We start from the raw sequence: 11,942 nt of genomic DNA on the forward strand, positions 1-11,942 counted from the left end.
TGGCTAAGAACACTCTCCAAATAGACATCTTGATTTTTTCCACTGAGATGGGATTGGAATTTCAGTTCTCCAACTAAAAGATGTTTTATATCAACCCAACTTGACATAATTAGCCAATTCTCAATTTAATGTGTCATCCAATCTCTCTCCACTGATGTTCATAAATTTTGTATACACTCTGATTTCATTGGATTATTCATTATTTTTGACTTGACTCTCTATTCCAAGGGAAAAATAAAAGGTTTTATATTACATTATAGTAGTTGCTAGATCAAATACGTAAATTTTAGCTTCTTTTCACATTTATAATCATAAATCTATTAAATTAATTTCCAGAACATTTTGAAATATAGGTGGATTGAGATACACATTCTTGTCATGTTTAGATATGTCTGTTGGTACTTATGCTTTCTTTGAATTTTATTAAACATTGAATTGATTTTATCAAGTATAAAAATATATTCTCTCTTAAGATTTAATTGCTATTTACTAGTGATATTTGAGATTTGCTTTTTTTAAAATAATGCGAGTCAGTCTGTGGTTTGACACAGCAAAGTCCATTTCAACTTAAAGCCCAGAACTATTTAAATAATATGAGAATTAGTTGATTTTAGGTATATGAAAATTTCCTTTCTAAAGGCCTGTGATTCTTGTACCTTTCAACATGGTAGTTTTTGTAGATCTTTTAAAAAATTTCTTCATTATTATGGTACTATTCAGTATTCTTCTCATACATTAATCAATGATGCTAATGTATCTTAATATAAATAATCAATTTTATTTAGTAATTAAATAAATTACCATAGAATTATTTTAAAAATACCTTATGATTTTACAACATTTATATTAGGAGCCATCAAGCCCTAAAATATTTTTCCTGAAGAGATCCGGCAAGAGTTTATATAAATTTTGAGTAAATGCTTATTTTTGCCTTTTTTCTACTTTATTTCATATTCACACCAAAATAATGACTCTTCCAATTTAAAATATAAACCATAGAGGTTTCCTTAAAGGTGGCAGGGGAGGACTGGAACTGTCAAAGACAGAGCGACAGGTGGGGTTGGGAATAAGTGAACGGTCTTGACAGACTCAAAGTTGCTGGCAGCTTGGAACTGCACCTGGTAGGACAGTGGATGGATCTTGCAACTGTACACTTTGGATATAAACTGGTTAGTGGGCTGCTTGGGCCGGCATTCAGCATGCACTATGAAGATCAATGTGAGGGAAACTGGTACCCAAGTAGGGGCCTTCCGTGGGGTGCTGCCTCGATGGTATCTTAGGTGTGGAATTGTCCACGCACTTGGGGCAGTAGAGCTTCACCAGGACCTCACCTGGGGTGTCAGAAAGGCTATTGGAAAGCATTGGCTTGTTCTCACAGTGCACATGGGGCAGTAGCCGAACTCTCCCTGCTGGTACTTTTCCAACATTTGGGTGGTGACATGGTTTGTGAGGATATAGGTGGTCTGGGCGAACCCATAAAGCATCTTGGCTGACTGCTTAATCAGGGTTCTCTGGTTGGGGTTGTCTTCCAGCTCTTCATCTGGCTCCAGGTCCAAGATCGTGTCTAGAGCTTGTCTACAGTGAGGCACCTGCTCATTGAGTTGACTGAGATTAAATTTGTCCTGGATGGAGTCTTCATCCACTTCACAGAAGAATTCATAGTCATGGAGCCCACAGAACCAGTATAAATAACACTTCCTGATGTTTAAATCATTTTTTTTTAAATTTGTCATTTATTTTTCCTTACTGATTTCCTGATGCTTCTTTGTCTCTGTAATTTTGCTTTCTTGAGTGATCATAAAAGTCTTTGAAAGTTAGGGGTCTTTTTTTTCTTTTGTTTTGCAAAGCATATCATGATTAAAATGTGTTTCTACTTATTTTAATGAATTAATAAATAAAAATATCATGGGAATGATATTTTTAATTTCTATGTACTTTTAAGTGTTTATTGAACATAGTATCGGTAAGACTAGTGACCACATCAAAAGAGTTCAGCTCAGTGGATTGATTTCACATGTCAGAAGATACCTGCTTAGTCAGACTCAGATCAAAAACAGAACACCAATAACCTAGTACATTCTCATCTCAGTATAAACTATTCCAGTTAACTGCTCTCATGACTTCTAAAACCAGAGATTCGTCCTGTCTTTTTTTGTACTTAGTATTGATAAATTATGCATTATGCACATTATAGATGATCAATTCCCATTATGTGAGTATTCCATAATTTTTATGGCTTCTCCTATGAGTGGATATTTATGTGGGTAGCATCCAGTTTGGGCTTACAAATAATGCTATAATGAATATTCTAGTGCATGCCTTTCAGTGAACTTATGAATGCACTCCTGTTGGGTTTAGGTATATATATAGGAGTGGAGCTGATTATCTTTGGAACTGTGTATCTTCAGCTTTTGTAAATACTGCAGTTTTTCGAACTGCCCTTATGCTTGAGGTTGTTTTTTCTTTTATTGATACAATTTTTTTTTAGTACATCTTTATTGGAGTATAATTGCTTCACAATACCATGTTAGTTTCTGTTGCACAGCAAAGCAAATCAGCCGTATGCATACACATGTCCCCATATCCCCTCCCTCTTAAGCCTCCCTCCCATCCTCCCTATCCCACCCCTCTAGGTCACCTCAAAGCACCGAGCTGATCTCCCTGTGCTATGCTGCTTCTTCCCACCAGCCAACTATTTTATATTCGGTAGTGTATATACATCAATACTACTCTCACTTTGCCCCAGCTTCCCCCTCCCACCCCATGTCATCAAGTCCATTTTCTATGTCTACCTCTTTATTCCTGCCCTGCAACTAGGTTCATCAGTACCATTTTTTTTTTTTTTTAGATTCCATATATATGCATTAACATATGGTGACATACTTCACTCTGTATGACAGACTCTAGGTCCACCCACCTCACTACAAATAACTCAATTTCGTTTCTTTTTATGGCTGAGTAATATTCCATTGTATATATGTGCCACATCTTCTTTATCCATTCCTCTGTCGATGGACACTTAGGTTGGTTCCATGTCCTGGCTATTGTAAATAGTGCTGCAATGAACATTGGGGTGCATGTCTCTTTTTGAATTATGGTTCTTTCAGGGTATATGCCCAGTAGTGGGATTGCTAGGTCATATGGTAGTTCTTTTTTTAGTTCTTTAAGGAACCTCCATACTGTTTTCCATAGTGGTTGGATCAATTTACATTCCCACCAACAGTGCAGGAAGGCTCCCTTTTCACCACACCCTTTCCAGCATTTATTGTTTCTAGATTTTTTGATAATGGCCATTCTGACTGGTGTGAGAAAACTACTACTCATTGTAGTTTTGATTTGCATTTCTCTAATAATTAGTGATGTTGAGCATATTTTCATGTGTCTCTTGGCCAACTGTATGTCTTCCTTGGTGAAATGTCTATTTAGGTCTTCTGCCCATTTTTTAACTGGATTGTTTGTTTGTTTGATATTGAGCTGCATGAGCTATTTGTATATTTTGGAGATTAATCCTTTGTCTGTTGTTTTATTTACAAATATTTTCTCCCATTCGGAGGGTTGTCTTTTTGTCTTGTTTATGGTTTCCTTTGCTGTGCAAAAGCTTTTAAGTTTAATTAAGCCCCATTTGTTTATTTTTGTTTTTATTTCTGTTACTCTAGGAGGTGGGTCAAAAAAGTTCTCCCTGTGGTTTATGTCAAAGAGTGTTTTTCCTATGTTTTCCTCCAAAAGTTTTATAGTGTCTGGTCTTACATTTAAGTCATTAATCCATTTGGAGTTTATTTTTGTGTATGGTGTTAGGTAGTGTTCTAATTTCATTCTTTTACATGTAGTTCTCCAGTTTTCCCAACACCACTTATTGAAGAGGCGGTCCTTTCTCCATTGTATGTTGTTGCCTCCTTTGTCATAAAACAGGTGTCCATTTGTGCATGGATTTATCTCTGGTCATTCTGTCCTGTATCATTGACCTATATTTGTTTTTGTGCCAGTACCTTACTGTCTTGATTACTGTAGCTTTGTGGTATAGTTTGAAGTCAGGGAGCCTAATTCCTCCAACTCCATTTATTTTTTTCTCAAGATTGCTTTGGCTATTCAGGGTCTTTTGTGTTTCCATATGAATTGTAAGATTTTTTGTTCCAATTCTGTGAAGAATGCCATTGGTAGTTTGATAGGGATTACACTGAATCTGTAGATTTCTTTAGGCTATGTAGTCATTTTCACAATATTGATTCTTCCAATCCAAGAACATGGTATATTTCTCCATCTGTTTTATGTCATCTTTGGTTTCTTTCATCAGTGTTTTATAGTTTTCTGAATACAAGTCTTTTGCCTCCTCAGGCAGGTTTATTCCTAGGTATTTTATTCTTTTTGCTGCAATGGTAAATGGGAGTGTTTCCTTAATTTCTCTTTCTGATTTTTTGTTGTTGGTGTGTAGGAATGCCAGAGATTTCTGTGCATTAATTTTGTATCCTGCAACTTTATCAAACTCTTTGATTAGTTCTAGGAGTTTTCTGGTGGTATCTTTAGGATTTTCTGTGTATAGCATCATGTCATCAGCAAATAGTGATGGTTTTAATCCTTATTTTTCCAATTTGTATTCCTTTTATTTCTTTTTTTTCTCTGATTGCCATGGCTAGGACTTCCAAAACTATGTTGAATAAGAGTGGCGAGAGTGGACATCCTTCTCTTGTTCTTGATCCTAGTGAAAATGCTTTCAGTTTTTCACCATTGAGTATGATGCTTGCTGTGGGTTTGTCATATATGGACTTTATTATGTTGAGGTAGGTTCCCTCTATGCCCACTTTCTGGAGGGTTTTTATAATAAATCGGTGTTGAATTTTGTCAGAAGCTTTTTCTGCATCTACTGAGAAGATCATATTGTTTTTATTCCTTAAATTGTTAATGTGGTGTATCACATTGATTGATTTGCATATATTGAAGAATCCTTACATCCCTGGGATAAATCCCACTTGATCATGGTGTGTGATCCTTTTAATGTGCTGTTGGATTCTGTTTGCTAGTGTTTTGTTCAGGATTTTTACATCTCTGTTCATCAGTGATATTGGCCTGTAGTTTTCATTTTTTGTGATACCTTTTGCTGGTTTCGGTATCAGGGTGTTGGTGGCTTCGTATAATGAATTTGGGAGTGTTTCTCCCTCGGCAATTTTTTGGAAGAGTTTGAGAAGGATCAGTGTTTGCTCTTCTCTAAATGTGCTCTTCTCTAAATGTTTGATAGAATTCGCCTGAGAAGCCGTCTTGTCCTGGACATTTTTTTGTTGGAAGATTTTTAATTATGGTTTCAATTTCATTACTTGTGATAGGTCTGTTCATATTTTGTAATTCTTCCTGATTCAGTCTTGGAAAATTGTACCTTTCAAAGAATTTGTCCATTTCTTCATAGTTGTCCATTTTATTGGCATATGGTTGTTTGTAGTAGTCTCTTATAATCCTTTGTATTTCTGCAGTGTCAGTTGTGATTTCTCCTTTTTCATTTCTAATTTTATTGATTTGTGTCCTCTCCCTCTTTTTCTTGATGATTTTGGCTAAGTGTTTATCAATTTTGTTTATCTTCTCAAAGAATCAGCTTTTAGTTTTATTGATCTTTGCTATTGTTTTCTTCATTTCTATTTCATTTATTTCTGCTCTGATCTTTATGATTTCTTTCCTTCCTCTGACTTTGAGTTTTCTTTGCTCTTCTTTCTTTAGTTGTCTTAAAAGTAACATTAGATTGTTTATGTTAGATTTTTCTTGTTTCTTGAGGTGAGATTGAATTGCTGTAAACTTCCCTCTTAGAAGTGCTTTTGCTGTGCCACATATGTTTTGGGTCATTGTGTTTTCATTGTCATTTGTTTCTATGTATTTTTTATTTCTTCTTTGATTTCTTCAGTGATCTCTTGGTTATTTAGGAGCGCACTGTTTAACTTCCATTTTTTTTGTGTGATTTTTACAGGTTTTTTCCTGTAATTGATTTCCAATCTCATAGTGTTGTGGTCAGAAAAAATGCTTAATAGGTTTCAATTTTCTTAAATTTACCAAGGCTTGATTTGTGACCCAAGATGTGATCTATCCTGGAGAATGTTCCATGAGCACTTGAGAATAAAGTGTATTCCATCACTTTTGGGTGGAATGTTCTATAAATATCAATTAGATCTATCTGGTCTATTATGTCATTTAAAGTTTGTGTTTCCTTATTAATTTTCTGTCTGGATAATCTGTCCATTGGTGTAAGTGAGGTGTTAAAGTCCCCTACTATTATTTTGTTACTGTTGATTTTTCCCTTCATGGTTGTTAGGATTTGCCTTATGTATTGAAGTGCTCCTATGTTGGGTGCATAAACATTTATAATTGTTATATCTTCTTTTTGGACTGATCCTTTGATTATTATGTAATGGTCCTCCTTATCTCTTGTAACAGTCTTTATTTTAAAGTCTACTTTATCTGATACAAGTATTGCTACTCCAGCTTTCTTTTGATTTCCATTTGCATGGAATATCTATTTCCATCCCTTCACTTTCAGTCTGTATGTGTCCCTAGGACTGAATTGTGTCTCTTGTAGACAGCTTATATATGGGTCTTTTTTTTAATCCATTCAGCCAGTCTGTGTCCTTTGGTTGTGGCATTTAGTTTATTTACTTTCAAGGTTATTATCGATATGTATGTCCCTATTACCATTTTCTTAATTGTTTTTGGTTTGTTTTTGTGGGTCTTTTTCTTCTCTTTGTGTTTCCTGCTTAGGGAAGTTTCTTTAGCATTTGTTGTAAACTGGTTTCATGGTGCTGAATTCTCTTAGCTTTGGTTTGCCTGAAAAACTTTTGACTTCTCCATCAAACCTGAATTAGATCCTTGCTGGGTACAGTAATCTTGGTTGTAGGTTTTTTTCTTTCATCACTTTAAGTATATCCTGCCACTCCCTTCTGGCTTGCAGAATTTCCACTGAAAAATCAGCTGATAACCTTATGCGGATTCCTTTGTATATTATTTTTTGTTTTCCTCTTGCTGTTTTTAATATTTTTCTTTGCATTTAATTTTTGTTAATTTGATGAATATGTGTACTGGTGTATTTTTCCTAGGTTTTATCCTGTATTGGGACTCTCTGTGCTTCCCGGATTTGGGTGACTCTTTCCTTTCCCACGTTAAGGAAGTTTTCCACTATAATCTCTTCAAATATTTTCTCAGACCATTTGTTTTTCTCTTCTTCTTCTGGGACGCCTATAATTTGAATGTTGGTGCATTTAGTATTGTCTCAGTTGTCTCTGAGATTGTCTTCAATTCTTTTCATTCTTTTTTTCTTTATTTTTCCCCTCAGCAGTTATTTCCACCATTTTGCCTTCCAGCTCACTTATTCGTTCTTCTGTTTCCACTTCTGTTTCCACTTCTTTTACTGATTCCTTCTAGTGTATTTTTCATTTCAGGTATTGTGTTGTTCATCTCTGTTTGTTTGTTCTTTAGTTCTTCTAGGTCTTTGTTAAACATTTCTTGTATTTTCTCAATCTGTGCTTCCATTCTATTTCTGAGATTCTGAATCATCTTTGCTATCATTACTCTGAATTCTTTTTCAGGTAGATTGCCTATTTCCTTTTCATTTACTTGGTCTTGTAGGTTTTTACCTTGCTCCTTCAACTGTGACATATTTTTTTGCCATCTCACTTTTTTTTTTTTTTTTAATGAGTAGGTTGTGTTCCTGTTTTACTGGTTGTTTGGCCTGAGGCTTCCAACACTAGAGTTTGTAGGCTATTGAGTAGAGATGGTCTTTGTGCTGAGATGAGGACCTCTGGGAGACCTCACTCTGAAGAATATTCCCCGGAGTCTGAGGTTCTCTGTTAGTCCAGTGGTTCAGACTTGGAGCTCCCATTGCAAGAGTTTCCGCCCGACCCCGAGGTCATGAATCAAGATCCTGCAAGCCATGTGGAGCAGCAAAAAAAAGAACAGTAACAAAGTAAAAATAAAATTAGACTAGGAAACTAACAGATTTATTAGAAAGAATGTAAAAATAAAAATATATATGAATCAACAACTGGAATGTACATCAGTACCCTATAGTAAAAAAGAGGAGGAGGGAAAAGGAAAAAAAAAAATGGTGGGGAAGGGAAGGCCATGGCTGTGGAGAGTGAGGCCTAAGCAAGCGTGAGGTTTGGGTGGTGTATGGGGCCAATGCTCAGGACCCACAAGGCTGGAAAAGGCCCTGAGGGCTGTGGGGGGTGGAGCTTATACTCAAGGAACAGTAGGGACCCAGGCGTGTCACCCACCCCTGGTCTCAGAAGGTAGGGGACCTCACCTGGGAGCCCAGCAGGGGCAGAGCAAATGCCCTCCTCTCTTCTCCTGCTCCTCTGGTCTGGGGTCTGGGAGGGCCCCTCCTGCCTGCCTCTCTGATCTCCCAGGCCTCTCTCCTATGTCCCCAGGACCAATACGGTAGGGGGAAAAGGGGGCCTTGGAGGGCAGGGGAGCAGCCTGGGAGCTCAGCAGGCTCCCTGTACCTGAGTGAGTAGGATAATCACCCTCTGCTCCTCTCCTGATCCTCCTGCATGGCCCCTCCTGCCTGCCACTCCTGATCTCCCCAGCCTCCCTCCTATGTCCCCAGGACCCATGTGGCCTGGATGGGGCTTTGGGGGAAGGGGGAATTGGCTTGGGAACTCAGCAATCTCCCCGGCCCAAGGGACGCCAATCCTGTCTGGGCTCCACTTCTCCCCTATTGGTCTGCCTACATCCTATTAGTTCACTCTGGGTTTCCTCCTGTCTCCTTGGGGGTCAGAGTCCCCTACCAGTGGCTGGCAGGCACCCTAGTTGTGGGGAGAAGCTAACTCTGCGTGTTCCCACACCGCCATCTTGACTCCTCCCCTGAGCTTGAGTTTTGAGGTACATAATTTACTTTGATATTTATAAGAAATCTAAAAACTCAGCTTTTATTTTCCTATTTACACAAACTTTCAGAAATGTGTGTTTTAACTTCAAAATATTTTATCACATTTTGTTATAATTACTAGTTTTATAACATTGTGGTAAGAAAATGTGATGTAAACCCCTATAATTTATCTGTTTTCAAGTGTGTTGCAATTTATTTTAAAATGTCCAAATTATGTTGGAAAAGTAGGAGACAGAAAGTGGATAGAGTGAGAACATAGTTACATAGAAAGAACAGCCTACAGTTTAGTAGTTAAATGACCTCAATTTCCTTTTTCTGTTATCTTCTTGTTATGTTGAAATTTTTTCCTTTTTCATACTATCATTGATTTCTTATTAACTACTCTTTTACCTTCTGTCACTCAATGGTTTCAGACTAATCATATCCCTAATTTAGACTGGTATATTTATAAATATCAATTGACATTTCTTTCATTCTTCATCACTTTTTAAATATTTTTTGTATATAATTTTTTTTAACATTTTTGTCAAATATTTGGGTAATTTGTGTCTCTCTGTGTACATGTAGTTATCTCATCTTTAAAACTCAGACTTTATACTTTGCTTTTGATTCAGGAATTTAACCAATAAAAGGATTATTGCTGTGACATTTATAATCATATTAATGTTTCTTGTTGTCTTAGGGCCTCTAGTGTGGCTGTAACTTTTAGATTTTGTTCTTTACTTTCTTAGCAGTATTTTTTAATCTCACCTAAACCCATTTTTGACTCATTATTTCTTTTTCATTCCAGCCTGTTCTTCCCATCTAATTAGTTGTTGCTGTTTTATAGACATTATGTATTTTTATGTGATTATGACAACAAAAGTTTTACTGAAATTCCTCCTAGGTCATTGAGTGTTTTTTTGACCCATATGTACTGGGCTCCTATTTTCCAAAAATGATTCTAGGTCTTGGGGACTGATCAATTAGCAAGAAAAACTTGAGTTCTTGCACTTGAGGAACTTGAATTCTGGCAGGGGCAAGGGAGGCAATCAATAAAAAATTTGGAAAATAAAAGAATAAACAAAGTACATAAAAATTCATGTTATGAAAAAAATCTAACAGACCAAGAGTTTTCATAGTACATTGGGGCAGTTGATGTGGAGTGGTCAGGTGTGGCCTCTGTGTGGAATGAAATTGAAGGAGTAAGCCAGGTGATTATGTGGGGAAAGCCATTTCCAGACAAAGAAATACCCTGTGCAAAAGCCTTAAGTCAGGTCTAGTATAAAATACATCTTCTCACCATTGGAAAAATATTACTTTCATGTACATTTGCCTCTTTACACTGTCAAAGCATCATTATTTAGTTTAATACAGTCTTTGCTCCAATTATCACAAACAAATGTAGAAATGCATTATCTCTTCTTTGGATGAACTTAATCTGGATACTTTATCAGAATATTTTAAGGTATATCATGAACTACAATTTGTTAATATAAAACTTAAAGAGCCAGTTAAAAAAATATGAAGTTGATTTTTTTATCATTAATTTAGAACAATTTTACATGCTTCCAATTAATTTAGAGATTACCAAAAAAGGGGCACTTAAAAAGAATTTGATCTTCAGAAAACCTTTACTAAGTAATTATAAGCTCTTAAAATCACTTTCCTTTAGGGCTTCCCTGGTGGCACAGTGGTTGAGAGTCCGCCTGCCGATGCAGGGGACATGGGTTCGTGCTATGGTCTGGGAAGATCCCACATGCCGTGGAGTGGCTAGGCCCGTGAGCCATGGCTGTTGAGCCTGCATGTCCGGAGCCTCTGCTCCACAACGGGAGAAGCCGCAACAGTGAGAGGCCTGTGTACCACCAAAAAAAAAAAAAAAATCACTCTCCTTTGAAAAGGAAAGCATGTGTTCTTTTGTGTAATCCATCTTAAACTTTAAAGAAGTTTAAAGTTCTGGGCAAAAGAAGTTTGCTCAATATTTTCCAAAATAAATATTTCTGGATGCACAGTAAGTTAGCAAAAGATGAGAATTTGAACTATGCAAATTTTGAAAATTTTAGTGGATTATGTTTGTCACTAATTTCTAGTACTGAATCCTCTCAGTAGATCTTTTTAGAACTGTATTTAGTTTTTTGTTGTTGTTGTTTCTTTTTTTTTTTTTGCATATTGCCTTCATTTTGCAGAAAATGTTTTGCTGATTGTCTTTGGCTATTTTTTTCAGAAGAAAAATATTGCCATTGTAGGTTTAACAATACAAGAGGCAATTACATATGCTCAAAATAAACACATTCTATTGGGCAGAACAGTGAAATTTCCATTTCAATTAAAGTCTGTTGTCCTCAACTATGAATTTATTATTTTGTCCCTAACAGCTTAACTATAAGTATGATAACTGTCACAAAAGGGACCTGAAAACTACTCTGAAGCAACAAGGAATGCAATTGAAAGTGTGCTTTTTATTTCACTAAATAAGACGAGTTGAGTTTATTAATTCTAGTGTGTCAAATCTTCTGTATTCTGTAAGAGACACAAAAAAATAAGTTTCTGGATCTTAGCAAACAAAATTTTATTATGATCAAGTAATGGTGATTTAATAGTCCAACTGAGTTTTGTTTCCATACTTAAATTCATCTGTAGCATATAAACACAACATAGGACTACACTTGTGTTGCAGATGATGGGTGGGGTTATTTTTTTGATGAACAACAGAACATATATTCCTTTTCATATTTTAAAGTGAAGTTAATAAGATTTTTTTTTCTTTCTTGATCTATGAGACCGTCATTTTGTACCTAGATCAAATCCTGAGTAAAACTGGTAGACATTAAAAAAAAAGTGTATATTTTAAGGAAAGGCTTTGGTTAACATGGAAGGTGGTGACAGAGACATCCATGAGCTTATGAGGCCAAGGTGTGATATTGGCTGTCAGGAATATCTGTGGCCATGACATGGTTCTTATAGAGTGAGAATCCTGAGGAGAAGGGACCTGAGATTATTTGGGTAAGATAGTGTTCACTGGGAATGGACTCCCAGCCCATTAGGTAGTTATGCTGTCTGAGACCCTGGTGTGAAGGTTCTCTGCTAGCTGACCATAGGTTGGGGTACT

The 11,942-nt window shown here is 36.3% G+C and overlaps 1 pseudogene; it reads right to left on the reverse strand.

The window, feature by feature from the left end:
* Positions 1–526: 526 nt before the first annotated feature.
* LOC149749515 (casein kinase II subunit beta-like) lies at positions 527–4,625 on the reverse strand (annotated as a pseudogene).
* Positions 4,626–11,942: the final 7,317 nt, after the last annotated feature.

The sequence above is a fragment of the Delphinapterus leucas genome, chromosome 3, assembly GCF_059928025.1.
Source record: "Delphinapterus leucas isolate spDelLeu-1000000601 "Yukka" chromosome 3, BTC_Dleu_Yukka2, whole genome shotgun sequence".
In the NCBI taxonomy this organism is placed as follows: domain Eukaryota; kingdom Metazoa; phylum Chordata; class Mammalia; order Artiodactyla; family Monodontidae; genus Delphinapterus; species Delphinapterus leucas.